Source organism: Nymphalis io, chromosome 26 (genome assembly GCF_905147045.1).
Source record: "Nymphalis io chromosome 26, ilAglIoxx1.1, whole genome shotgun sequence".
Taxonomy (NCBI): domain Eukaryota; kingdom Metazoa; phylum Arthropoda; class Insecta; order Lepidoptera; family Nymphalidae; genus Nymphalis; species Nymphalis io.
The window spans coordinates 3,940,866-3,968,165 of NC_065913.1; the positions used below are offsets into that span (position 1 = coordinate 3,940,866).

Sequence of the window (27,300 nt, forward strand, 5' to 3'; positions counted from 1 at the left end):
CTGGTTTAAATAGCACAAGCTTTATACAAGCTTAATTTGGGATCAGATGGCCGTGTGTGAAAAATGTACCAGGATATTATTATTATTATTATATATGTATATCAGTAATTTATGTTTTCAACACCACAAGAAAGGTAACCTTCACCGTGGAATGGGGTCGATAGCAGGCATTTAGATGACATTTTCTTTTGAAAAATTATAATAATACCATTTCATTCATGGGTTTGACGTCATAAAAATGCAAAACAAATTGAAAAAATGTCTGCCATACTTGTGTTTAAACCAATATAAATTAACAACATAAATATATAGATAAAAATAATAATCATACGGTTAAAATGCTATAAATAGCCATAATAGCGATAACCGGATTTTGGCAAGACTAGGCGAATACCATCCAGACCCACACCTATAAAGACAACTGACACCACCTCAACGAAGTCAACTGGCACACATTCCAAGTCAATAAAGTCATCTGGATTCGACGAATTAAAAAGTTTTTAATCCTGAAACGTAGATTGTGATGCTGGCTGGAAAAAAAGCATACAGTCACACTTATAAAAATTAAAGATAAGAAGCCCAAATTCACGGACACCACATCTGTGGAGATAAAAATAGAAATATATATATAAAATGCCTTCTATATTTAAAGATTTTATATGTGTTTTTTTTTGTCCAGAGGGTGGATCTACCAGTTATCTGTCCGATAGCTGGTTGGAATCACTACGGGTACGCGACCCCGGACTGCTCTAGCTACTAGTGTCACATTCCTGTATCTTCCGTGATCACAGTATCCTCACCCCTCTCCTTGATACGTTGTTTCCCAAAATTATCCCAGCGTCACGCCAAAGAAGAAGGAAAACTAATATTAAACCCGGAGCGGTGCCTCCGTTTAGGCGTAAGCCAGTCACCTGCGGCCAAACCAGCACCACACGTATTGACTCGTCATTCCTGCGGATCCTGCTGGGGAGGAGGAGAGGGTGGCATGGGTACTGGGCAAGCCCGTGTTGCCATAAAGTCGCCTGCCCAGGCGTAGCAGCATCCACGGAGAGGACACTTCGCTCACCTGTCTTGCAGGTGGAAAACAACACGGAGAGTGGCTTGCTTAAATCATCTGACAAAGATGCAGAGGCCTATATATATGTGTTTTTATTGTTTCTATTAATAATTTATACCACGATTGTAAATAAACCGAAGCACTCGTTATTTGACCCCAAAGTCATAACATTAATTGAGAGAGATTTCTTTAATAATATCCCATGGATACTTTAAGCTTTGCCAATTAACTAATTTAAATCATACCGCTTAACTTTAATAAATGGAGTAGTACTAGTATTTACTTACAGGATATACATTTAATTGTATATAATTAACATACATATATCATTTAATTGGCGAATAAGTAACAACTAGATTTATTACTGAATATACATTCCGAACGGTAAATAGTGTTACATTAAATATAATAATGTAAAATGACAATTTTTAGAGCCTATTTGAAATAAAGTATAAGTATTTTGATTCATTAGTGCATTTTACACGATAAGGCCTAGTGGACATTAGAATACGTTAATATTGAACGAAGATCACCGGTTCAAATCCGGGTTAGTACAACTGAGTTCACAGGTGTATTCCACCTAACCTCCTTGGTAGAATAAACTCCCCACAAGAAACGACAAGACCTTGGGATACTAAGAGCTGTCACATACATCATATAATTCACAATTCACTGGTGGTAGAGCTTTATGCAAGCTCGTCTGGGTAGGTATCATCCACTCATCAGATATTCTACCGCAAAACAGCAGTACTTGGTATTGTTGTGTTCCGGTCTGAATGGTGAATGAGCCAGTGTAATTACAGGCACAAGAGACATAACATCTCAGTTCCCAAGGTTGGTGGCGCATTAGTGATGTAAGCGATGGCGTTGGTGGCCACTTACCATCAGATGGCCCATATGCTCGTCTGCCTTCCTATTCTATAAAAAAAGTAAGTCGGCACATATACTATATATACTATAGGACCTATGTATGATTCAATTTTATTTTACATTCGTTGTTGACGCTTGAAGGTTTATGCTATAGTATCAACGTCTAATAATATGCGCGCGAATCGTATCGCGTTTCTATTTACAATAAGATATAATGAGGCATTGCATCGCAATCCCACGTATTTACCAGCCATTTGTATATAAACTACATAAGTGTGTAAAAACTTATACAAACATTTACAAAAAGCATAATCCAAATTCAAAATATATTAGTCTACATTCAAAAAGTTTTAACTGTTTTTTTTTTAGCATATAAGAATAAAATTAGATAACTCCGACAATACATTACAAAACTATGTATTCTAAATTTAAATGTGCTATCCTCATGATTAGCAAATGTATTACGTATTAATTAGTGTGAATATTATCTATTTTATTAAGTAATTACGTTCTTAGTAGAGTATTATGAGATTAATTAAATTTAAGTATTTGTTAATATATTTTCTTCAAAGGTGTGTTCATTTGCGTCAATTTGGCTATAGCTATTCTGTAAGAACTCACTTCGTATCTCACTTGAGAAATGTTGTAAAGAGATTTACTGTGATACGCCATTTTGTTGCTTGTGTCCTTGAAATGTTATAAGCATTATAGTCATTGTCGCATAATTCTGACACGGGTTTCGAGTATGTTCTTACAGAAGTCCGTAAAGCTAAAAATATTAAAAAGAATTTTATTTTGGAACGAGTATTAATAAAATATAATAAATAGTATTTAATAGCATCGAAATGACACTATCACTAGTGCTAGAAATTATAAAGTTATTCGTTCAAAAATAAGATTTTAAAAATTTAAAGATAACAATCAATACGTAAATTTTAGTACCATATATAAAATAAATAAAAAACGAAAATTCCAGAACGACTCATTCGTTCTAAATAAGTTAAATATTCATTTTAATTTTCGTCGGAGAAATGACGGAAAATATCTCAGGATAAAAAATGTGAAACACGAGACGGACAGCTGGGGCCCAATTCTACTGATTTATAACGATTACGTTACGTACCCGATTCGATTCCAGTCAAACTTTGATTATTCTATATTTATTCTATGATATGATGTTAACGTATACCGTTATGTAATAAACAAACTTAATTATTAACTTATGCCAATAGCCGAGATGGCCTAGTAAGAAATAATAACCATTACTTGCATCGCCAATGCTCCACCAACCTTGGAAACTGAGATGTTATATCCTTTTTGCCTATGATTACACTAGTTACACTATTTATTTACCAATGATTATTTTAAATATTGAATACAGTGTTTTAATTTGATATGGTCACAATAACAACTAAGATACTTAGACCTTGACACTTCACGCTTACTTCTCGGGGGCCGATGGGTATTAACAATTCAATCAGCGTTTAATTACGTTGATTATACAATGATTCAACATTAGATGCAGTTTTTTGTTCTTAGAACATTTTGTGAAAATTACAATTAAAGTATTCATTTAACAGTAATATATAATTTGGCTTATTTCAATTCTGAGAATCGAAATTCCTTATTTTGGTCGTAGTTTTGATTTCGATGATTGATTAAATCAAATAAAACTATGTAATTATAATTCATCTCGTGCTTTTCGGTGAAGGAAAACATCGTGAGGAAACCTACATGTGTCTAATTTCACTGAAATTCTGCCACATGTGTATTCTACCAACCCGTATTGGAGCAGCATGGTGGAATAAGCTCTAAACCTTCTCCTCCAAAAAGGGAGAAGAGGCTTTAGCCAAGCAATGGGACATTTACAACTGTTAAAATTGGACGATATTTAAGCTGAATCAAAAATATAAGTCAAAAATCATTAAAATTATTATTATGAAGCAAACTGTCGTATTATTGTTGCATAGCGCGCGTAATAAATAATTTTGCTACTCAAATGCTTTATAATCCGAATAGACCAACCTCAATAAACCGGATAGTCGGAATGCTAATTATAATTAATAATCACTACAATCGTTAAAATGAATTACAACTGTAAAATTATATTCTTTAACGAGTTTAGCAAGGATAAAAAGTTTCTTGTCAATTACAGTTAAAAATTATCGGCCGTAATATCTATCTACTCGGAAAAAATCATTTCTCGTTTCAACTTATTACTGATAAAAAGTAACGTTATCTGTGGATTTGTCGACATGCCTATTGTTTTAAAGCTGTCTACGTGAGCGTTTGTTTGCATTGTTAAGTCGAATCGATTTGTTTCGTAAAAATATATATTACATTGCTTTGATTTAATGTCATTACATTTCGCGGTACTTGATAAGACTGTCTTAAATTAAAATAACGTACTTATAATGGCTGAATATTTTATGCATATGTAAATAGAAATATAAAAAAAATTAGGAAGTATTTGATATTTTGATGATTATTTTTGTATAAATATCTAAACTGTGGTATTATCCTATTGAAAATTTAGATAAATTAAATATTATGATAACTAACATTAATAAAGCGCAAGAGAATATGCTGTTTGTTACTCTTTCACGTATTAACTACTGAACCGAACATCATGAAATTTTGCGTACACGATATCAGGGGTACAGAAAAGAAGACATAATATATCACCTCTACACAGGCAGATGAAACCGCGTTCAGATTCAAGTAACTTATAAAGGAGATGTCATTATCTTATCTAGATTAAATAGGTGATAAGCCAGATAAATAAGCACTCTGCGTCCAAGACCTGAATATGTTTTACTACTAAACGTAAGAATTGCGGCGTATTACAATGGAAACAAAATCGTTATTACTATCGTTCGGGACACGCGAAGTATATGAATGTTCATTATTATTCAATGAATGGGTGCCGATTTACACAGTCCAGTGATCATCTGACGTCGTTGTTGATTTTATTTATGTTTTGTTGCTTTTTTTCTACTTAACCTGTTTTTACAACTCGATAAATACAAAGTTTTATTAACAACTCAATGAGGCGTCAAAAGGCGTTCAATATGTATTTGTCTTTGCGTTTGAAAGAATGACACTTTGTATGGGATGTTTAGATAGTGGAATAGATAAATATAATACTCCTAGTGTAGAGAATGCAGTAAAGTAAGAGCCTGTAAATGTACCTGTTAAGACCTTCTCTCCTTTGGAGAACACGAAGTTTTATATTTTTGGAACATTTCACGATATTTTCTTTTTTTTTTTATAGAATAGGAAGGCGGACGAGCATATGGGCCACCTGATAGTAAGTGATCACAAAACGCCCATAGACATTGGCACTGAAAGAAATGTTAACCATCGCTTACATCACCATTGCGCCACCAATCTTTGGAACTAAGATTTTATGTCCCTTGTGCTTGTAATTACACTGGCTCACTCACCCTTCAAACCGGAACACAACAATAGCAAGTACTGCTGTTTTGCAGTAGAATATCTAATGAGTGGGTGGTATCTACCCAGACGAGCTTGCACAAAGCCCTACCACCAGTAAACCTTTGACAGCCGAGCACACATAAACACTTGAAAACTTAGTGGTGTGCCTAGATTTGAAGCCGCAATTTTCTGGTTAAGGTTACGTGAGTCTTTTATGCCATTGTACCATTTCGAATGTTTTGAATGCAACACCTCGTTAAAATCATAACTTCGCAATATACGAAACCTAAATCATTTCAAAAATCTTAAGGCTCTATGCCTTATACTTTAAGCTGTGTGTCAATCAGACAGGACGTTGCCCTTTATTTATGACATGGGCTACTGTGAATTTACAGCTGTTATATTTAATAATAAAAATAAATGTGACAGAATAGATTCTATTGTTATTACACACTTGATTTCTAATTAATTTCATTTCAAAGAGCGAGTAGAATTCAGAAAAGCCACCGATTAATCTGAGTTTTTCTATGTCTTTTGATTCGCTGATTACGAATATAATAAAAAAACTGCGCGCAAATATTATTTTTCAAAATGATACATCAAGTATGTAGTAGGCTCAAAAAAAGGTTTCGAATAATCATTTTACAGTTAACTTAACGTGAAGCTTACACCGGATCGGAATGTGGATTCCGTCGAGTATAATCGGCAAGAATCGTTACTGTATCCCATTTTTATGTGATGCTTTAATCATTTAAATGAGAACACTCTAGCTTCAGGCTTTTTCATCATCTGAACAATATAAAAACATTAATAGACTTTGTAGTACAACATGATTTATTTATTTAGCCGAACAATTTTTAAAGAGATTTTTTTTATAAATAGTCCATATTCTAAATTTTAAGTATGCGAAATTGCGATGCTTTACTACTTATACAACAATATTATATACTAAAATTTTCTTCGAATGTAATATATGCGCTGCATATTCGAGTATAAGTTTTATGTATATTTGCTCAATAGTCATATCAGGCAGGCAGTATAAAAATAGATTACTTATTTATTACAGTAGATAAATAAACTATAGTCTCTCACTCTGATTGTACGCAATCTGATACAGAGATTGTTCAGCGCAGGACGAGGTTTTTACGTGTTTATCGAAATACAAACCTGTACCTTCCAGAAATTATTTAATAAAAAAAAAATATCTTTCGAATTATATTTTACCATATAATGTATCACATGATTTGGATACAGTTCTTCAAGATATATTTTTGCTTATTTTTTTTTATTTACTTCTGTGTCAAATTAAAGTCTTTTCATGGAATGAATGTCGTATATTGTTTTTGCTTAGACTAAACTAAATTAAAAAAAATCTTTCCTCATTCGTTTTATTTCAGTCGTATCTATAACAATGATTGTTTAATTACAGTCCGACATTGACAAATTGTGGGTTTCAAAGTCGTTGCCAGTAATTGATTTGCTCTTGAGAATTGAGCACACTTACAACTTTTTTTTTCCTTAAATTTAGCTACATGCTTTACAGCCTTAGGCAAAACCGCTAACTGCCAGGAAAAAATACTGGCTGGAATAAACTTTTTTATCAAAACTTTAATTTGTTTCTATGTAATATAATTTTCGTATAAACGTCTAGTTTAAGAATTAAAGATGGCGCTGCATGCTATGTCATTGTATTTATCTCTTCTCGACTGATTTTGCCACGGCGGCGGACAAAAAAAACCCAATAACGCTTTATTGGTCCGACCCACGATTTGAATCCAGGACCTCGGGATCTTGATTTAGTCTATAACCTTACCAATAGATTGAACAAAATTCGTATAAATTATAAACTAACATCAATAAAACATATATCATAATATCGTTCAAATTAAAACGTTATTCAGAATATAAAAACAATTAAGAATGCCATAATACATTATAATTATTAAGTACATTAAAAAACACTAAATATTATGTTATTTGAAATGTTTAATTAGCATATTATAACACATTGCGCAACAAATAGTTTTCAAATTCGTCATTTGTTTAAGCAGGTGTTTATAAACACGATTCCAACTCTAAGCTTTATACAATAAGGACTAGAATCGATCAACAAACACTCTTTATTTAATTTTACTATTACTTATACCTTGATAATGAGATAGTTATGATAATTCGCTTTGCGTGGGCGTTTGGAATTATAAAGAAACGGTATTCAAGGTATGGCAGTTCTATTATTAATTAACTTTAACTCTACACGTGTATTACCATGTAGTAAAAATAAAAACTTTATAATGTTACCGTAATAGTTATTAATTTATAAAAAGGTTTAGTAAATATTCATTATATAGGTACATAATATAATATTAATATTTTGTTGGTAGGGCTTTGTGCAAGCCTGGGTTGGTAGCACTCATTGCATTCTGCCGCTAAACAGCAATTATCAAAATTGTTGTGTTCCCATATAGGCACAAGGGACATAGCATCTTCGATCTCAAGGTTAGTTGATGGCGACGATGATCATTTCATGGTACTGGTGGTAGGGCTTTGTGCAAGCTCGTCATGAGGTGACGTCACATTTACCCGCCCACCTCCCTGATTTATAAAAAAAAAATTAGTCATGAGAAAAAAGGTAAGATAAATTGGCTCAGTACGGGGAAATCCCGGAGTACAATGATTAATCACTTCGTTAATTATTTTATTGGTATAATCATCATTATTAAAAATTACATGCTACCTCAGGTTTTTTTAACGTTTATTTTATTTGAGTGGACGTCGGGTCGGATAGCTATATATATGAATATATGTATAAAGACGCCGATCCTTCAGAGCAATGCTGAGTTCAAACCCTGAATCAGACCAATAAAAAGTTATCGCTTTACCAGGAGTTAAGCCGTTGGTCCTACACCTTGAATTTTCAGCCCACGTCGAATTCGCATCCCCATCAGATTATGAGATTGAGGGTAATATTTACTGTATGTACTTATGTATGCACACACACTTATGCATATATCCTGCGAAATTGGCTAATCCCGCTTACGAATGACCGGCACGATCGAAATGGAAAAGGGGGACTTTTTCGTGTATATATTTTTATGTTTGTCATACTTAGCTAAATTACAGTCGACAAAAAGAGACAAACACGCTGCTACCTCATAAAATATACCAGTACGATAATTATTATACTTAGTATGACTGACTTCGCCTTGTGGTCACGTTTTTCACATCCTCAAACAATATCCAAGATCACAAATGATGTCATACTATTCTTATGGCGTACGTTACAATACTATGTGCAGACATCAATGCATAATGATATGATAATCTTAAAGAAATTACTACATAATTATAGCTTTGCCATATTTATTACTCATAGCGTTACAGTATACTGGGTGGATATTTTGAAATATAATCATAATATGAATTCGAATTTATTTATTCAATATAGAGTCAAAATATAAAGTACTTATGTTTCGGAAAAGAAAATACGAGAAGAATCAGGAGAAACTCAACAATTTTTTTTTTTCCAAATTTTTATTCCAAGAGCTGTCTAAGAAGTCAACAATTGTACATTTTGCACAAAAACCTTTATTTATTTATTTTTAATTTAGAAAAGGTGTATCAGTTTATAACACTAGCCTACCTGGAGCAAAGTATACTTCCCTTCCATAAAATACCGCAAATACTTTTACTTTTGCGAAATAATACATTGAAATATTTTATATTAACATTATTTATAAAAAAAAATATACACAAGATAAAAAGTATACGTTGATTTTCATGTAGGATAAATATACGCATCAAAATGAAATTGCTATAAATAATATAATATTTGCTTGATAAATTTGATGAAAAATAGTAAAATTATTTTCGGTTCTTATCAAGTCTTTGTTTAAGAATTAATCCCGAGAATTATCGAGGACAATATTGAGGAAACCTACCTGTGTGGGATATTATTTACGATATCCAATCCTGAGAGCAATCATTGCCCAATGATCAATAAATCGCAATATTTTAAACGTCAACAATGTAAGCCGAACTCGGTTTATTTACATTTCAAATATTAAGTTAAATTCATAAACAATTATACACTTACAATGATAGTCCAGCTTTAATCTTATATAATTATAAATAAACGCATCTGTATGTAAATATAAATATAACAGTAAAAGTGGCATTGACCTTAAAAATCAGGCTTTCTCAACTAAATGCGATAATAAAACGTAGAATGTTAAGTAAACGGCAGGTAAACATAATAAAGCGTAGGCACCAACACACGACCTTGCGGCACTCCGTGACCAATCGCGCATGCGGGCCGCGTAGTAAAAACTTAACTTCTGCCAATCACTAACAAACTCGAACCTTGGTTTATTTGATAAGTATTTACTGTTTTTTGTGGCCAATTGACTCGTCACAGACGGTAATATCAAAGGGAATGTAATTGCCAATGAGTGTTCAAGTTTTCAATCTAAACAACAGTTGGTGGTAGGGCTTTGTGCATATCTGTCTGGGTAACCACGCATTAATCATTAATCACACATTCTACCTCCATACAGCAATATTGTTGTGTTCCAGTTGGAAGGGTGAGTGAGCCAGTGTAAATACAGGCACAATACACACACAGCACATACACACACATCTTAGTTCCTAAGTCTGATGGTGTATTAGTGATGTCAGGAATGGTTAATATTTCGCGTCCTACTATCAATTTTATAAAAAAAAAATATTCAGTGTTAGACATTTAGTTTGTTTAGACATTTAAGCCCTTGTGCAGGTCAGAATCAACAGGAAAAATATGTATTTTACGACTCAATGCATCAAACGCTTCGCGTCATTCCATGAACGTGGAATTCAGATTTTTTTAAATTAAATCTTATACTTTTAAACGTGTTGTATCTCGTAACATTATATTTCACAATTAATTATATTATACTCATATTTATGAACGAAATTAAAAAAGAAACCGATAAAATTGTATTCAAAACATGAACCTTTGGATTTTCATAATACACTATTTATAATGAAATAAGATTCGAAAACAGTTGAATATAAACATGATAAATTAGAATATAAATCACGACACCACGAAATGGTGTTCAGATAATCATCGTAGGACATGGCATTGTATTCAAATTTTTCTAATCTTTACATAAAGACGTTAGAAGCATTCCCTTCTAACAACAGAAATGATTAAAGTTAAACTAAATTATTTTGGAAGGTACACACACGACAGAAATATGTTTTTTTTAAGTTACAAAAACTTCTTCAAAACAAGCTTTAATTAAAATATAGTGTGTTGTATGTACTCGTAGTACCAAAAATGTTTGTCGGCTCAATAGTTTTGTGTTGAAATGTTTAAAATTCAGCTGCAATGTAAATCTAGTCATATGAACTTATAGATTAAGTTAATGCTTGTAAAATGTTTTTAAAGAAGATAATAAATTCAATAGAATAAAATTACATTTCTCATTCCACCTACAAGTAGTTATAAGGCAAAGTATGTGTATATGTATCAAAAAATCGAAAATATAAATCGGATATACTGATCCTAGCTCTTTAATAGCCTTTATTGAAGAGATAACTCCCATTTAAGTGCAAATTATATTTATGTTATAATAAATAACATAAAAATTAAGCATATGTAAATATAAGGCTAATATTTAACATTATATAATGCATTACATAAAACAATAAAATAGATGATGACTGATGAAATGTCGTTAGCATTGTTACCCCAATTGACGCATTCATAATTTGTACACTAAAAAAGTAAAGTAAGTAACAGCCTGTGAATGTCCCAAAGCTGGGCTAAGGCCTCTTCTCCTTTTTGAGGAGAAGGTTTGGAACTTTTGCCACCACGCTGCTCCAATGCGGTTTGGTGGAATACACATGTGGCAGAATTTCAGTAAAATTAGGTTTTTGGTTAATTAGACACGTGCAGGTTTCTTTACGATGTTTTTCCTTCACCGTCAAGCACGAGATGAATTCTTTTTAAATTTGTTTGCACTTATATATCATTTTTTAAGTCAGAAAACGTCGTCTTTTAAAGTATTACCATTTTGAATGTCATTTAGTGGCACGTAACAAACGTGTCTCATAGAATGTGTTATATCGTATTATTAAAATATTAGTGCAGGTGTAAAATCCAGATGTGTTTTACTAACAAAGTAATTGTTCCATTGTAAAATTGATTGATAGTTTAATAAACAACACTGATCACACATTCTTATACAGTCAACACTGCCAGACAGGAATGTGAAGCGTGTTTATCTCTGCTATTTAATCATTGGTGTAAGTATTTTATAAACAAATAAAAAAATTGTGTTTATAATTCATCAAAATATCGTGAGGTGAGTGAAAAAAGCCGAGATGGCCCTGTGGTAAGAACGCGTGAATCTTAACCGATGATCGTGGGTTCAAACCCGGGCAAGCACCACTGAATTTTCATGTGCTTAATTTGTGATTATAATTCATCTCTTGCTTTACGGTGAAGGAAAACATCGTGAGGAAACCTGCATGTGTCTAATTTCACTGAAATTCTGCCACATGTAAATTCTACCAACCCGCATTGGAGCAGCGTGGTGGAATAAGCTCCAAACCTTCTCCTCAAAAAGAGGAGAGGAGGCCTTTAGCCCAGCAGTGGGACATTCACAGGCTGTTACGAATTACGGATCGTGAGGAAATCTGCATGTGTCTAATTTCATAGAAATTCTGCCACATGTGTATTCCAACAACCCGAATTGGAGCAGCGTGATAGAATAAGCTCAAAACCTTCTAAAAAGGGAGAGGAGGCCTTAGCCCAGCAGTGGGACATTTACAGGCTGTTACAATAGTTACAATATTTTATCCAACTATTGCTATTCTCTGAAGTTAAAATGTATACAGGTAAGTTGACTATTTACTAGGTGATAAATATTGTTAGATAATAGTTTGTCAGATAAGATTGTCAGGCAAGTACATTTTTGTTATGTACTTTTGTTTCCGTAGACGGGTTTTAGTTTATGAATTTATTTTTACATAAATATGTATTAAATAATCAATTAATATAGCAGCCCCTAAACCACTTCCAGACAGAGGTCTTATCTTCCCTAAATGAAAATGTTTAAAATTTATTCAACATTGATCTAAAACCGCTTTGCAAGTTTTTGAACAAATAAAATTACCGATATTTTATTATATAATATAGTAATTTGGAAATATTCATATTGATTTTCATCATTTTTTGTCATTCAAATATCAACACAAATTGTCCCATTTCTTTTGCTATCTTTGTATTATTGAATTTGGTAGTGATATGTGTCTGGATGTTTTTATTTCCAAACAAAATGTGATGATGACGTTCACAATGAAAATTTTAAGAATGAAATGTTTGTCTTCTTTCTTGTGCCGGTTTTGTCTTGTAATCTTACATTACACACGTTTTCTATAAATTCATTTGATATTTAAGATGCACGAATATATCACGAACGAAACACATTACAAAACCTAACTACTAACCGACATGCTCACATTCCGGTCACGTCCCAGCACCCTGTGACACACGTATTACCACGAACCCAACCACAATTCATGTATGATAATCGAGCCGAGATTTTTAAATAGCGATGGCTAAGGAGAAAATAGACTGCCAGTACTTATTACAAGTGATATATTATTATTTATATTTATTTTATGTTTGTTTTTCATTATTCAATTCCTTCCTTCCTTCAATTTTTCTTCAATTCCTTCAATTTTATTATAAGTTAAGAGTAAGTCTAAATATATTTTAGAACTTATATTTGTTATTAATTAGCGATATCAATAGCAAGTTTAAGTAAAAATCATTCTGTTGTTAAAACGCATGAAGCACAGATGATTTGGTTCCTATCATAAAATTAAAATAAACTCGAATCATTATTGTACACGTTTAAATTAAATTCAAAGATATTTATTTATTATTAATTTTAACAATTACATATTTAACAGAGAAATCATATTATTATGTGAATAGATGTTTATTTACTATGTAAAAATGATTTATCTTTTAAGAAGACGTATTTTTTTAAAACGTAACCTATTTTGAATTTTAGTTTAACTTTCATGTTTTCTTAAGACAGTACACACATTATATGTGTACAGTACATAATATATCACATATATAATGAAAATAAATACCCTTGTATTTAATTACACAACAAATATTATACTTTCTTTAAATTTAAATTAAACAAAATATTTGCTATTGCGTCACAAATTTTCCGCCAATTCATTTTCATAATGATGTAATACATCAACTTTTACTGCACCACAAACAATCTTGATACTCGTATTTGAGTGTAAACGTTTCGTGACTCAATTATCAAAATATTCATGTGTTTTTAAAACTGCTCAAACTGCTAATTACACGTTTCAAACGAATGGTAAGTGTTAATGTCGTCTTTCGTTTCGTTTTCACTTATTTTTAGTGTTTGGACTTCAATGGACATGTCGCGCTGAGAGACTTTCTCCATACTTTCTAGTGGGGACCAGAGTAAGCTTGCATTAAACGGACTGTTCTATGGTAATACATATATTTATTTTTAACTGCCTCGTTTTTGTAGTGATTAGAGTATCATCGTATACGGAGGCGGGTGGGGTAGAGGCTTATCACTAACCATTCGGACAGGGACCGTCTTGACGGTGGGACTGCAGGTTTTTTTGACTCGAAAATAGTTATAGGACACTGAAAACATCTTCAGCGAGGGTTCAAAATTCAAAAACACATCAAGAACTACCACATATATTTATTACTAGCTAATTTTCCTGACTTCGCACGGGTTAGGTGATAAGAAAAATGTATTTTGGATAGGATTTGGGTAAAATCCGTTCTTAGTGGGCGTCTACGTCAGTGAAGGTGTAACTGTGACAAATTTCAAGTCAATTGGGCGGATAGTTTAGCATAGGTTAGCATATGTAGTTTAGGATAGTTTAGCATAGGTGATGAGTGGTATTTCGCTTATATATTTTGATTCCAAATATCGTATCAAATGCGGAACACGTATGTACTTAATATTAAGATGTCAAAGAAAATGATTTGTCCGTTGAAAACGCGATTAAAAGCATATCGCTAAAAATAATGAATTTATCTATAATCCGTATAAATTATTCATCACCGAGTTTCTCGCGTTGTTCTCATTAGAACATACATTCGAAACCGGTACGTATATTTTTATGTTATTAATTAAATGCTTGTAAAAGTCTTCTTGAAGCTATATTAATATAAATAAAACTATGGCTGTCGTTTTTGTTCCAACCATTTTAAAATAACTTTTTCTCTTAACTAATATTATTAAGAAAATAACTCTGTTAAGCTTTCACGGCTAAACCACTGAACCGATTTTGATGAAATTTGGTATGAGGCAAGCTTGAATCCCAAGGACATAGGGATATATACTTTTTTACATAATACCTGGCCCGAAACTAGTATTATATATTTTGATTTTGGTATAATTAACTCAGCAATATACTCGTCCATTGCTGAATTAATTGCGAAAACTTAAGAAAAATGCAGAAAAACGATTTGTTAAACACTTATTTCAATATAAACCATGTTCTGATACACGTATTTGCTATATTCGTATTTAGCAAACGATTTTAACACGTGACTTGAATAAATTCAACTAAAGTTAAGTAACAGTTGAAATGTATGTTTGTGTATATTTATTTGTATACAATTCACATAGAATTAAGGTAAGACCTTGCCTTTATATGGTTGTAGAAAATGAGGTCATGATTTAATGGTACAAAACAAATGTTTGCGATCTCGGGTAAGTTTACATTATATACAGGGTGGACCAAAAGTCCGGTAACATTTGAATCGAGCGCTGCTTCCAATTGCGGGGGATAGGGGGGAGCGGGGCGTTACTAAGCGCGAGAGCGGCTAGTTGGAATTCAGTGCAATGGCGTCGTTCAGCGGAGCACAACGCGCGTTTTGCGTACGCGAGTACTATCGCAACAACGATTCTGCGACTGAAGAGCAACGAAAATTTTGTACACAGTACAACATACGAAATAAAAATCAAGCTCCATCAACTCGTGCAATTAAAAATTGGGTACAGAAGTTTGAGAAGACGGGTTCAACATTAAATCAACCACGATCCGGCCGACCTAAGACGTCGAGAGAGCCCGCAAACATAGAGCGCGTACGAGCATCTGTTAAAGAACAACCTGGCCTGTCTACTCGAAAGCGGTCTAGTGTTTTAAATGTGTCTAGGACATCTTTAAATCGTATTCTTCACAAGGATTTACATTTACATCCGTATAAAATTCAAATTGTACAACAATTAAGGCCAAATGACTACACTCAGAGACTGCAGTTTGCCAACGAAATGCTTGCGAGGTTTACGAGCTTCAATAACATCTTTTTCTCAGACGAGGCACATTTTCACATAAATGGGCATGTGAACAGGCAAAATTGCAGATACTGGAGTGATGCTAACCCGCAATTGAAGCACCAAAAGCCCTTACACTCGCCCAAAGTTACTGTATGGGCAGCTTTATCAGCCAGTGGAATTATCGGTCCGTATTTTTATGAGGATCAGAGAAGCCGTCCCGTTACCGTCAACACACAGCGATACATTGCCATGCTACAGAACTTTTTTGCTCCAGCATTACAGGACTACTCTGGTTTTAATCAACGGACATGGTTTCAACAAGATGGGGCCACATGTCACACCTCCAACGACTCAATAGCAGCGGTTCGTGAAATTTTTGGGCAAAAAGTCATATCCAAAAGAGGTGACATTAACTGGCCACCCCGCAGCCCGGATTTGTCACCAATGGACTTTATCCTTTAGGGATACCTCAAAAGTAAAGTTTTTAATAACAACCCTCAGTCTATTGAAGAATTAAAAGAAAATATACGCGAGGAAATTCAGAACATTTCTCCAAACACTTGTCGGGCGGTGATGGAAAATTTCCGCTCTAGATTACAGGAGTGCCAAACTAAACAAGGGACACATTTGGACGACGTTATTTTTAAAAAATAAAACCCTGATTTTTGTACTTTTAGAATAAATAAACATTTTTTCTCTCATATCTCTTTTGTATTTTTTATAACCATTCGAAATGTTACCGGACTTTTGGTCCACCCTGTATATATATATATTTATATCCATATATATATTATATCATATATATATATATATATATATATATGATATAATGCCGCAGATCTCGTGGTCCAGCGTTCAATCCCCAGGCCGGACCATTTAGCAGCCCGGAGTCTGGAAGAAGGAAGTGTTTACACACCCGTGCATCGGATAGCACATATTACCGTTGGTCCTGTGGCTGGAGTCTCTCCGGTCTTGTCGAACTGCCGTCCCATCGGATTATGAGAGTAACGGAATAGATAGTGCACCTGTGTTTGCGCACACGCTTGTGCACTATAATATGTTCTGTGCAGTTGGCTAATCTAATTGGCCGCCTTGGCCGAAATAGGACAGGAGGATATCATCAAACACACAATGTGTAACGAAGGTCACGAGAGTGTCACGAGAGTGTACACACCTTCCAAACACCTACTGTGAATTTTGGACAGAAAAACCCATTAACTTTTTATTGGCACGACCTGGGTTTGAACTTAGGAGCTCCGGATCTGCTAGCCAATAGACCACCGAGGCAGTCAAACATAGAAACATACATATATAAGTTTTTTGGACGTGCGTTTTTCTATAATTTATACGAAAGATAATTTTCATAATTGCCCCTAAATTTATGAGGCAATAGAATGTTTGTCACGTATTTCGTATCTATAGAGCATAATAATGCCAAGAGTTGTTGTATTAACCCACAAACTCGTTCAGATAATATTTACGCTCTGAATATTCTGTATCAGTTTTCTTTATGATCATAGAACGGGGATTATTTTAGAAGGGAAAACGAAAGATATCACAAAGAAATTGTAACTTTCAACTTTATAAAATAAATTCTTACTAATCTCATGTTATTATGGCTTCAAAAATATTGCAATAGATGATGGTGTACAGCTGCTGGACGAAACATTTCTTAACCCATTCTATAAAGGTTCGAACCCGTTCACAGTTATAGTTGCCTCTCTATGGTATATATTTAGGATAGGTATCCTGACGATTTTCGTAACTAAATCACGTATAATCAAGTATAAGCGGCTTGGTTGTTTTCAATCAGTTACAAGATTAAGAGAATAAATTTAATATTTTAAATAAAACAAAGCTAATACATGGTCGCCTTCAATCAATATTGATTGGTTATAAACATCACTAACGGCATTTCTAATGTAGCTTTTATCTTAGATATATCGTTACAAAAAATATGATGCTGGCCGCTTCTCCGTCCGCTTTATGTGAAACTGTTATATCGTTTTTATTATCATTTTTATTGGTTGTAAAGTACAGACACGTCTCGGCAGGTACCATTTACTTCGGTAATAAATATCAAACTATTTATTTGACGTTGTAGCGTTACGGCAAATACTCAATGTTATTTCTGGTAACAACTAACAAAAAATATGTATAATTGTCAAAATAAATACAACGGTGTGTCATGCGAGTTTTTGTACTTTTTCGATAGTGCTAATGTTAACTACAATCAATGGTCCTCCTGGCTGGCCTAGGCCAGTCTGGGTACGGGCCTCGGGGTTGCCCCCCCTACCCGGGATGGTCCTCCCCGACGGTTCGACCGTCGTGTCGATTCATTTAGGCCCATAGGGCCAGGGTCGTTGTGACCCAGTGGCTATCTTTCTTCAATGGTAATCTTGTTCACTGGTTATGTCGTCCTACCGCGTCTCCAGATCGTCGTCTTCCTCTTCACCGATGCCTGCATCGGCGCTGATGGTCGGCGACAATAGGAGCTCACGAGGTAACGGACGCCCCTCAGGTGGTCTGGTATGTTAACTACGACTTGTATAGAATTATATTCGAAGTGATTATCACTAGATGGCGCTGTTTTATTTCGAAACGCAGTTAAAGTCAACGCTATGACAAGGTAAAAAAAAAACTCGCTTAGGGTATGCCTAGCTGTAATATTTACATCAGTGTTTGTACTTTACAACCAATAAAAATCGCTTCTCAATTATAATAAAACGACACGATAATGATAAGTAAAACAACTAGGACTACGCACACAAATCTGAGAGGAAAAAACGAAATGTCAATGTGTTTCTGATAAGAGTGAGGGAATAGGAAGAGCACCGAGAGAGAGCGTTTGCGAACACACTTGATCACTATTATATGTATGTACTAAGCAGGAAGGGCGGCTACGTTGAGAATGGCTTTCAATTCCGAAATAGTTTAGAAGGACATCGTCGTAATCTGAAATGGATTCTACCATTAAAAAAGACTTATAGAACCTTTGCAAAACAAACTTTTTGCAAATACAATTAGAAAAATATATACTGTACCATTATCAGGCTTATTACAATATACATAAAGGTCAATTTAGACAATACAAGTTACCCCCTTTACCTTCCCCAAAGGTTGCCTGGAAGAACTCTCTCAGCGATTAGACCGCCATTTGTACATAGCATATATTTATTTTTGTTTATAATTGTATGTTTCCTCAAATACTTTGTTGTACAATAAAGTATATTCCTACTTATACATAGACATATTTCATATTGATATACTAGTGTGTATCCAATGACGTCGTTTTGTAACCTTAACAGAATCTTAGCGTATCTGATAAACAGATAATAAATGTAAACAGAGCATCATCATTTTCAAACAAAATTAAAAAAAAAAGTCAAAACTAAGCGATTAAAATGTGATCCTTAATCGCGTGAGATAACGGGGACACCAAAATGTAAGTAAAACAAGATAGCTTTCATGTTCGTTTGCAACGTGTATTTTTTTTTTTTTGTTGAGAATAAATTTCCTTATATTTTTACATACATATTTTAACGCTTTTATTAGTTCTTTAGTAGTGCCTTTTTTATAAAATTACAAGTAAATGGGTCACCTGATGGTAAATGGTCACTATCAGCCATAGACAATAGCATTGTAAGAAATAATAACCATTCCTTATATCGTCATCCCACCCAACCTTCAAACAGGAACGCAACAATTATAAGTATTGCTGTTAGGCATAATATGTGGTAAGTGGGTGGTACCTATCCAGACGGCTTGCAAAAGTACCTCTTGCAGTAAGTACAAAATGATTAAAAAAAAAAAAAAAAAACATTGTCAATAAGAACGCAAAAACTCATTAACTTTTATTCAAATAAATACATCGTTATAATGAGTAAGTGATGAGTAAGTCTTATCAATTAAACGGTTAGTTATCACCGTTTCGGAATGTGGATTCCGAATAATTATACAATAATTTGAAAAATTTCTTTGATAAAATAACTAGTAACCGGCTGTTACCGATTCACTCGGCGTTAATAAAACTTGTTTTTTTTTTTTTTAAATATTTAATAAAAATAGATTACATTTCCGTCTACATTTATTCATCTATACAATCGACTTCTATATACCATTTATTTAAATATTTAACCGAGAATGTCCACCTAGATGGTGTGGTGGTGCTCATAATCTATGAATAATTCTTTAGGCCGTTGGTTCCCTGGAAGATATCGCTATGTAGCGATAAGGTCGCCAAAGTTTTTTAGTCATAATTAGGTTGTATACATGTTTTGTAAAATTTTCTTCAATTTTTGTGATGTACAATTAAGTATAAAATAAATAAATCAATATCCAAATAGTCAAAGTAAGATAACCCGTCTCCTATAAAGGTGTTCAGACCTTCACTATTACGTCAGTCTAATAATAAGTTTCTCCAGATCGATTTCAGCCACGGCGGCCAATCTCAAGAGAGATTAGCAAACTGCGCAGAAAATATTATAGTGCACAATTCCCTACTCTCATAATACGAGACGCCAATCCGGCACGAGTCGAAAGAGTTCAGACGCAGGACCAACGGCTTTACGTGCTTTCCAAGGCGCGAGAGTACACACTTCCAACTTCCAGACTCCGGGCAGCTACTGAGAATTTTCTAACTGAAAAACCCAATAACTTTTTATTGGCGCGAACTGGGGATTGAACTCAGGACCTCGGGGTCTGCGGCCTTACATCAAGCCACTAGACCAACGAGGCAATCACGTTAGGCTAGCTTATACTTAACTGGGTCAAATTGTATGTTTTTTTCATGTATTAGCGGAGACATACTAAGTCTTATATACGAAATACATCCTTCAAATTGATTAGCAACAAGCTGCAATGTTTTACTTGTGTAGATTAATACTAAGGTTAGGTGCCTTTGAAAGAATATTGAAATAACCTGTCAGATGATTAATAATTATAATTTTCATTGCGTTAATGTATTCATTATCTATTATAAAATAGTATTATTGCTTAGATAAAGATATTTTAATTTAGACGATGAGTCTTAGTAAGACACAACCAAAAATTATAAACACATTTTTTTTAATACACGAACGCGATAAACTCAATAAGTGCTCAAGTGATTTTTTTTTATTTTTTCACCATTGGACGGAGACATTAGGAAGGTTTAGGTGTATAATGCGTTATTGTTTTTTGTAAATTGACTAAAATATGACGATGTTTGTTAATGATATATAGACCCATAAGGCCGGGCTAGATAGCCGATAGGCCGGGATAGATAGATAGTACATAAATACAAATCAAGTTGCGTGAATCCAATCACATGTCGATACGGAAATAGAGATACGGATGCTTTCCAATCATTCTAGATCATTCGGTCGAGCCTAGGTAAATTAATGTTTACTGGATACGAAGAAGAAAGTCTATTATGGACTTCGCAAATGACCCGCCATTATTTGTCTATGGATTGTAGAAATTAAAGATTTCTCTATTGCAATTTATACTTGAAACTGATTTCAAATAAATGTATATATTTGTTATATTGTAATTTAAAATGAAAAACTGAACATTGGACATTATTTTAATATTATATCTGAAGTTATTTTTATTTCTCATTTAGGTAGTTACCAATAATCTGTGTGTGTGAGCGAGAAAGAGAGAGTGACGTGTGTGCGTGCGCATGTAGTGTGCGGGCGCGTGTGTATATTAATGTAAATATGACAAAAACATAAATGTAAGAACGGAAGATAGATATATAAGCATTTAATGGTGCGTGAGTGAGAGGGATGTCAGAGGTGAGAAGGTTAACTTGGCTGAAAGAATTGGATCCCTTCCCTTCCGTAGCATATTATTCTGTACTTTCTTAATATACCGCAAATATATATTATTAGATTTCAAAATATACTATACATATATATAGAAATAAATTTATATTAACATATATCCGGTTTAAGCAATATATCTCATGATTTCTAGGAAGTTCGTTATTAAATTTTATTTAATTTAATTGACATTTGACAGTTATTAATTCAAAACTTAATCATATAGACAAGCCTTTATATAACGTCAAATGTTTTAACTAAGTCCACATAATAGATTCAACTAAAATATGCAACCAACAGACAATTTTGGTATGTCCTTCCTAGAATAGGACACAAGTTTACAGTAAGTTTTACAAGTTTTTTTTTTAATTAAAATGTATTCTAATATAAAATCCTAATACCTAATATTGAAGTTAAGTTAATGAAAAAAATAAACCGCAATTGTAAAACGAGTTTGCTTAACACGTGAATTCGTAGATAATAAAATTAAAAATATCGTTCGGCGAAGATGTAAACAGGATAAAAATTATACAAAAAAAAACAACGATATAATCGTAATCTCGTAATATAAACGGGTGTTCGTCTGCAGGTGGGGCCCGGCCGGTAGAACAGCATTCTTTAGTTGACCCACATAGCTATAACGCGCATTGGCCCTTTATGGCATGACTGTTTTTTTTTAATTTATGTAAACAAATACTACTTTCAATAGATATATGGATTCCTAAAAATGAATTCATAAAATTAAAATATTATTTTCTATTGCAGCTATTTTGTAACACGCTGTAAGCAAGATTTTTTATATATGATTAAACAGTACGAGTATAAAATACTAGTTCAGATTTAAAAAAAAAAAACAGTGTTCATAATTTCTTGAAAACACCGGTCTCGTCCGACCGCCTAAGTTAAGTTTTGGGTCACCGTCAAAAACCACGACACATTTGTTGCACTGAATAAAGCAGTATATACATATATATTTATATAAAATATGATATATAATCGATAAAAGTACACATGACCAATTATTGCAATATCGAATTATATGGCTGCATGGTCACAGCCTTTGCACATTTGCCAACAGGAATGATAAAAATGAAACGTGCGAAAAAAACGAGAAAGTTTAAAACAAAAAGCAAATTAAATAAATATAATACTATTATACCGACTAAGTTGAAAACAAAAATGTTATCTCTTTCTAACGCATAGTATTAAAAAGGATAGCAAGACTATCCATTTGCGAAAGAAACCACTATTGTATATTAACAGGCCAAATAAACTCGCTCCAAACTAAACCTGTACAATCAAAAGCTATGTATCTATTAGACAGGTAAAAATTTATACGTAATTTACAAAACACGTCTCCCGTGTGACCTTTGACAGAATATATCAACTAGTAACCGCCATTAATGTTTAACGATACGAATCAAACCCGTTTGTTGAAAGTAGGGTTGACGCTTCCATATTAATATTATAAAGCGAACGATTTGTTTGTAATCGATAATCTCTGAACGTGCTGAACCGATTTTAATAATACTTTCATCGTTAGAAAGCTATTTTATGCAGAAGTAAAATTGACTATTTCAGTAATAATAACGTTAGTCTGAAATAAATGTATATGTAACGCAAGCCAATTAATGCATTTATCATTCGAATTGAGTTTTAAACTATAGTAATCTGTTGTGTATGCACATAAATTCCTACACATGAGTAAATCATTTTAATAAACTTTTTTTTTAACTAGCTTGAAATTATTTTTACTTTATTGATGTAAACTATATACAGACATTTTTATAATATAAAAAAATACACTGAACAAATTTATAGCAAAAACACGCCGTCTAAAAGATTGCCCTGTGGCATTGTCCTCAAGACGCTGACACTATTGCCTCTGCACCGCCAATTAATATATTAATTGATTTATAATTTATATAATTAATATATAATAATTGATTGAAAGCGTATTCGAGCAGCGCGGTTTAATAAACTGCACTTAGAACTTACCTCACTCAACACACATGACATTGGATAGGTAAACTGTAAGTAACATTCACGTAAATTCGACCTTTTAATGTTTAAACTTATTCTAAGCAAGTCTATAAATCAATATAAGAAATCGGTTTTTTTTACTTAATAGTAAAAAACACAAAAAAAGCGTTAACTATGATTTCATTACATTTTTTTTTATTAATTAACCGAATATTTAAACCCAGACAGATGCGCGTGTTATTTCAAAACAATCTATGCTTATATTATAATTTAAAAAAAAAATGTCTATAACCTCATTACTACTAAAGCACTGAACTGATCGCATTGAAATATGGCAGTTACCCTAGATGTAGTCATAAAAATTATGAGATTTACGAGAAAAAAAGCGCCGATGAAAGTGTGAACAACAGTCGAAATGATTTTTTTCGTATTCTTCGATAAAAAAAATCGGTAAAATTTGGACGCCTGGCAACCCTAGTTGTAAGCATACTTTTATCGAGGATGTAAAAGTTTTCAACGATTTAATAACGTGTTTGTGAGACGTGAAAATTAAATGTATTTTTTTTGTATAATTCGTATGCAAAATCGTACGAAGTTTTTGAATCTTCTTTGAAATAACTACATGTTTTAAATTTTGGAATGTTTTGATATTTCTCATCATGCACATATATACCGTAACCGTAACAGCCCTTGAATGTTCCACTACTGGGCTAAAGGCCTCCTCTCCCTTTTTGAGGAGAAGGTTTGGAGCTTATTCCACCACGCTGCTCCAATGCGAGTTGGTGAAATACATTTTGATTTGAATTTCAGTGAAATTAGACACATGCAAGTTTCCTCGCGATGTTTTCCTTCAGCAAGCACGAGATGAATTATAATCACAAATTAAGCACATAAAAATTCAGTGGTGCTTGCCCGGGTTTGAACCCACGATCGTCGGTTAAGATTCACGCGTTCTTACCACTTGGCTTGGCACATATATTACGAGAATATGAAATTCACGCTTGTCACGTCAATAGTCTAAACTCTAAATTTTAAGCGGGGGAAACCGCGATGCGCAGCGAATCATACGGTAATATTTCATATAGTAAAACGAACGAAACGCGCTACATCTTATTTATTTGGATCTCCAACATAAAATACATAAAACAACTTAAAACTCAAACACAATTACAATGTTAAGATATGCTTAAAAACATTTATTAATACATAAGTCTTCTGATATAAGTTTTTATATAGAAGTTATTTAAATTAGACTTTACACTATATATATATATATATATATATATATATATATATATATATATATACCCAGTTATCAGATATTCTACCGCAAAACAGCAGTACTTGGTATTGTTGTGTTCCGGTTTGAAGGGTGAGCGAGCCAGTGTAATTACAGACACAAGGGACATAACATCTTAGTTCCCAAGGTTGGTGGCGCATTGGCGATGTAAGTGATGGTAAACATTTCTTACAATGCAAATCTATGGGCGTTGGTGACCACTTACCATCAGGTGGCCTATATGCTAGTCCACCTACCCATTCTATAAAAAAAAAAATACATATTCATCATCATCATTTACACTGCAATTATGTGTCAATATCAATTTCATTTTTGTTTCTGCTTTTCGAACACATATTCTTAACTGAAAAATCATTTTTTTATTTTATACAATAAACTTGAATATGTATAATAAATTATATGTACGTGTTTTATTTTAAGTTTATAATCACAGTAACGTATAACACACAACACGTTTGTTACATTATTATTTAGCGTTTTTAACTTTCATTATCACCTAGCTAATGACCGACATGCGTTGGAATGTCTTATTACATTTTTTTGTAAGCAATTATCTGAGGACGCGCGTTACTTATTATGCGTCGTGTAAGCATTCTCCAATCACAGGAGGAATAAAGGCAAATAATCAACTTCGAAAAATAATTGACGTGATATCATTGGTCAAAATTTTGGATAATATATGGTATTCATTGTGTATTCGTGAAAAAAATACGTCCGAGTTATGATGTCACGAAAATGGTTATAAGTAATTAATGTAGAATGTTATATTGTTAATAAAAGTATAATAATCAAGAGCTGCTTGTAGTGAATAATACAACAGAACTATTAATAAGCGTATGGAACCTGCCTGCGCACCTGCGATAGGAATAAACTATTCATGCCTTTCACGGAAGTTATATATAAGTTTTTTTTTAATAATATTTAATACCTAAACAATTTTTTTTTTAGATTTGAGTAATATATTAATTTCTATTTTATTAACATTCCTATATTTAATTTATTATTCCAGTTATTAAATATATATATATATATACTTCTAACAAAAATATGTGTATTAATGAAATTTATTTATTAAATATAAAACCTCCATAGTTTATATACAATAACAATGAGAAGTTTAAATTATTTAAAAAAAGAACCACTTAACCGCCAAGTTATCATCAATACCTGCGCGTTGACGTCACCGTCCTTCGAATGCCAAAGGTTTTTTACTCACCGAAAATAATTAGGCTCTTTGTTTTTGTTCCTGACAACATTGTTGCTACATTCCTTTGAAATTGTAGCTTTTTTGTTTGCTTTTTTAAGCAAAGGTATAGTTAACATTGATATGTATGGAGGATAGCATTCATATATATATATTTTTTCTCAAGAAACTCAAATGATATAAAAATTTAATTAAACATAAAACTACATAAAACAAATATTATATACATAATTATTTACTAATAAAATATATCGTACGAGAAAATTGTTTAAAAGGTGATGTTGTTTTATCGGTTATTGTAAGCACACTGTTATAACGAAATAGATTAAAAACTCACTATGTCGATTCCTTAGCTTCCTAGTCGGTGGTGTTGGCACATCACTATTTGACATAATAGCGAATTAACACAAGTAAAAAAAAACCTAACACAAGTGTTAGACTCAAATCATATCACAGACTGAAAATATTACCATAGATTAAGCTATCGGTTTTATAAGCGATATGTTATCGATATGAGATAATTTTTCATCGATATCACCGGTATCAAAACACGAATTTCATGTGTTTGTAAACAATACGCATTTTTTTTTATTTATTAGGGAAACGAACAGTACATTCATTCTTAAAACTATGATATTAATGTTAGCACACATACCAGTCAAGTTTCCACTTGTAACTAAAAAAAAAAAGATTATTATTAACGATAATCGTAAGTGTTTACGCAGTACGGTATACCTATTATTGGTTTTGTTGTTGAATTTTCAATGAGCTTTTAATCTTTTACTCAACTGGGCAAATGGGTCACCAGATGATAAGCGGTCTCCACCACCAACGAGCCACCTTAACGAAGATGTTATATGCCTTGTACCTGTAGTAGCACTGGCAGTCTGGCATATTGACGCTTCCGACTGGAACATAACAACATTTAGTATTGCTGTTTAGCGGTAAAATATCTACTTATCTATCTTCCGCATGAGTATAATTTTAATTTCGAGCCGGTTGGCGTGGTTAGTGGATGCTTTCACGCCGAAGGCTGTGGGTTCGATTCCCACCCAGAATAGATATTTGTGTGCATGAACATGTCTGTTTGTCCTGAATCTTGGTGTAATTATCTATATAAGTATGTATTTACAAAAGAAAAATAGTATATGTAGTATATCAGTTGTCTGGTTTCCATAGTACAAGCTCTGTACAAGCTTAATTTGGGATCAGATGGCCGTGTGTGAAAAATGTCCCAGGATATTATTATTATTGTTTATTATATTATAATTAGATGCTGTGATTGCAATAAC

General features: G+C 33.0%; 1 protein-coding gene across 1 annotated transcript in view; it reads right to left on the reverse strand.

Annotated features, from left to right (window-relative positions):
- Window positions 1-27,300, reverse strand: part of LOC126778420 (serine-rich adhesin for platelets-like) — a 69,712-nt gene that overhangs the window by 34,276 nt on the left and 8,136 nt on the right. The gene's annotated exons all lie outside the window — the stretch shown is intronic.